We start from the raw sequence: 4,676 nt of genomic DNA, 5'->3' as shown, positions 1-4,676 counted from the left end.
TTGTGACATATTGTTTATGTGGTGTTTTTGTTATCTCTTGTGATCACAATAACTTGAAAACCAATTATTCTACACTCTTACATGGCCTGACCAAACACCCAATTCAGACACATTTAAAGGATTAAGTTACGATCATATCCAAAAAATTGCATGGTTTATTATGAAATTAAAGTAATACCATAGAGAGATCGATTGCGGTAATGATTTCTGGTGATAAATAAATTATACATAGAAAATCCTTTAATATAATTTATGTAGATCTGATCACATTCACTATGATGGAATGCCTGAAAATCCCCGATGGTGTATAGAGGATTAGGGATTTATTTGGTGAAAGAGATGAGGTGGGAATATGCAACTCATAGTCCAATAAAAGCTAAATATATAAGAAACAACATGGCTAAGTTGAAGAACGTACACTAGCACCCAAAGCCTGATGTCCACCACCATTCTAGGTTGGTGTTAGAGCCCACGACAATTGCTCTTAGTTCCCTATCAGATCCTAAATGAATGAACGCATATCTCTATCACTCTCCCCCCTTGTCCTATCTATCTTTGCTCCGATGTCTTCATCCTACCGAAGACTAGTGCATCGAGGAGAAAGGGAAGTATAAAGTTAGTGCGTTGGTGAAAAACAAATGGTCATTATCATGAAGGGAAAAATAAAGGCAAGTACGACATGTGGCTATCGAACCTTTTTCAAAATCTTAATTTATAATTATGTCAAAAGAGCTCGTGACGTCCAATGATGGCGAAAACAACGATTCAGAATTAGCAGGTTTATGACTTTGGAAGCAGAGGATCTGAATTGCTAGGATGTTTTCTGAATTAACTCACTCAATCAAACATTGTCGAAGCTACGTACGACACCGATAAACATATAGCAAGGCGGTCTAAGCTACTACGATTGATGATGGATAGAGATAAAGGCGACAGTGAAATGGAAATAGATGAGTTTCGTACCCACCATTTTGAAGATTCTAAGTTGAATGGAATTTAGAGCTGATGGAAGGCGGTGGTGCTGTAGATACACTGACCAAATCCGATCGGCTCCAAAAATAAGCCAAAAGTTGATGAACAGTAGCCGACTAATCTAGTTACTGTTATGAGAAGCCTGATACCTTATATATATATATATATATATATATATATATATATATATATATATATATATATATACACTTCGCCGGAAAACATTAGATCTGAGAGGTTGAATGTAGTTCATGAGTTTTCTAGCAGTTTGAGGTGGTAGTAGATCAGTGGAAGGTGGAGGGAGGCGACGAACACAATTAGTAGCGATGGTGGAGAAGACATCAGCGGAGGCAGAGGTAACTTTGCCAGAAAACGTCAGATCGAAGAGCATGAAGGAAGTTGGTGAGTTTTTCGGCAGTATGAGACAGAACAATGGACGATCGAGGCAGGTGACGATGGTAGGTAGCAATGACAGAACGGACATCGATGACATAATGGGTAACACGACGACAGCAGGAACCTGCCAGTGCTAGAAGGAGAGAAGGAAAAGGAAATTTTAACTTTGTGGAGAGCAATGAGAAGATACAAAATATTAATCAAATCTAGTTTAAGTATCTAATTTTATATTTACAAAAGTGGATTGAGATTTGTTTTTATTTAAAGTTACACCATTCATTTTTTAACATTAATAAACGAAATTACTCTTTATAAGATTTGTAAAAAATGAAAAATATATTTTTAATTATAACCTAAAGATAATGGTTCTTAGAGTTTTTAATATATATATATATATATATATATATATATATATATATATATATATATATGTTAACAAAAAATATCAAGGTAATATATTTTTAATTATAACCTAAAGATAATGGTTCTTAGAGTTTTTAATATATATATATATATATATATATATATATATATATATATATATATATAATAGTCTTAAGAAACCAATGATGAAATTTTTGAAAACCATAAATTATTTGAAACAAATTATTATTATTATTATATATATATATATATATATATATATATATATATATATATATATATATATATATATATATATATATGAGGAAAAGTTCAATAAAGAACCATAATTATTGGTTTTTCAAGGAACCAAATCTTTTTTTCAATTTCTAGAGCTTATTCTTTATTGAAAAAAAAATCTAAAAATATCTAAATTCATATATTAACATTGTGAATGTGAAAATATTTTTCAGATTCACCGTGTGAATCCGGATTCATGTTGTGAATTTTCAAAGATTCACATTGTGAATTTGACGTAAAAAAAAAATTCGAATTTTATATCATTGGAAAAAGAATAAAAAATTATGAATTTCTGTATTTTTAGTTTTTTTTTTTTGATAAAAAATAAGTTCTAAAAGTTGAAAAAAATATTGGTTCATTGGTTAATTAGGGTTTTCTATTAAACGTCACCTTTTATATATATATATATATATATATATATATATATATATATATATATATATATATATATATATATATATATAAAGAAGTCCTACCTAGGGAACATTACCTGACCACGTACTGTTCATAAGGTTATTTTAACCAAAGTTTGACGATCAGATTTCTTTTTTCCAAGCTTCTCGCACCGCTGCTACCGAGTCATCGGCTTCCTGACATCAATTGCTACTAGTGATCGCCTCCGGTTACAAGAGACTGCAGCACCGCCTCACTCAGTTAAGAAACCACCCGCTCGATCATCTCCCCTCACAACAGATCCTTCACCCTCAGTTCGCCGTTTTTTGCAAACCTAAATTCCAGATCTTTACCTTCGCTTCCTTTTCTGTGTTCGATGTTGGAATGTGGTGGCGCCGTCCGCAGAGCATCACCGGCGAACCACCACCGATCCCCCTCTGCTCCATAAGGCAAACGCGCAGGGGGTCGATCCCTCTCTTATTCACTTCGCAGAGTCGCCGGCACTACTTCTCGCCGGCACTACTCCTGGACCGAAACCAGTTCATGAAGCTTGCTGCAAATTCGGCGCAGCCTTGGTGGAGGGACGCATCTTCTTTGTTTTTTAGAAGGTGTCAACATTCATAGTTGTTGAAGAGAAAAAAAAAGAGGCTACACCAGCACCGGAAGCAGCAGCTCCGGTGGAAGAAACAAGCAGCAAAGAGAAGGAGATTGTGGTGGAAGGACATAAATGGAAGGATTTTGATACATTACTGCAATTCGAACTCATTTATATGATTTATGAGTTTAGGGATTTTTTTACTTATGAGATTTTTCTATTGGAACAGGTTTTCAAGTAGATGTGGCTTCCAAAGGGTGGCGTATTTCCTTACATTAGTCTAATCAGGTAAATATTACCTTCGTCGGACCTTAGTTCTTATTCTTGGTTAGAATGATTTAGTTTTGAACCCCCTTTTACATGGAGATCTTATGTTAGAAATTGTACAATACATTCATGTGGAATAGATCTTCATGTGTGCTTTTTGGATGTTTTAAAAAAAAAGAGGCTACACCAGCACCGGAAGCAGCAGCTCCGGTGGAAGAAACAAGCAGCAAAGAGAAGGAGATTGTGGTGGAAGGACATAAATGGAAGGATTTTGATACATTACTGCAATTCGAACTCATTTATATGATTTATGAGTTTAGGGATTTTTTTACTTATGAGATTTTTCTATTGGAACAGGTTTTCAAGTAGATGTGGCTTCCAAAGGGTGGCGTATTTCCTTACATTAGTCTAATCAGGTAAATATTACCTTCGTCGGACCTTAGTTCTTATTCTTGGTTAGAATGATTTAGTTTTGAACCCCCTTTTACATGGAGATCTTATGTTAGAAATTGTACAATACATTCATGTGGAATAGATCTTCATGTGTGCTTTTTGGATGTTTTAAAAAAAAAGAGGCTACACCAGCACCGGAAGCAGCAGCTCCGGTGGAAGAAACAAGCAGCAAAGAGAAGGAGATTGTGGTGGAAGGACATAAATGGAAGGATTTTGATACATTACTGCAATTCGAACTCATTTATATGATTTATGAGTTTAGGGATTTTTTTACTTATGAGATTTTTCTATTGGAACAGGTTTTCAAGTAGATGTGGCTTCCAAAGGGTGGCGTATTTCCTTACATTAGTCTAATCAGGTAAATATTACCTTCGTCGGACCTTAGTTCTTATTCTTGGTTAGAATGATTTAGTTTTGAACCCCCTTTTACATGGAGATCTTATGTTAGAAATTGTACAATACATTCATGTGGAATAGATCTTCATGTGTGCTTTTTGGATGTTTTAAAAAAAAAGAGGCTACACCAGCACCGGAAGCAGCAGCTCCGGTGGAAGAAACAAGCAGCAAAGAGAAGGAGATTGTGGTGGAAGGACATAAATGGAAGGATTTTGATACATTACTGCAATTCGAACTCATTTATATGATTTATGAGTTTAGGGATTTTTTTACTTATGAGATTTTTCTATTGGAACAGGTTTTCAAGTAGATGTGGCTTCCAAAGGGTGGCGTATTTCCTTACATTAGTCTAATCAGGTAAATATTACCTTCGTCGGACCTTAGTTCTTATTCTTGGTTAGAATGATTTAGTTTTGAACCCCCTTTTACATGGAGATCTTATGTTAGAAATTGTACAATACATTCATGTGGAATAGATCTTCATGTGTGCTTTTTGGATGTTTTAAAAAAAAAGAGGCTACACCAGCACCGGAAGCAGCAG

Source organism: Lactuca virosa, chromosome 4 (genome assembly GCF_052849685.1).
Source record: "Lactuca virosa cultivar CGN04683 chromosome 4, Lactuca_virosa_CGN04683_v6, whole genome shotgun sequence".
Taxonomy (NCBI): domain Eukaryota; kingdom Viridiplantae; phylum Streptophyta; class Magnoliopsida; order Asterales; family Asteraceae; genus Lactuca; species Lactuca virosa.
The sequence above is the reverse complement of the archived record's forward strand: the minus strand, read 5'-3'. Positions refer to the sequence as shown.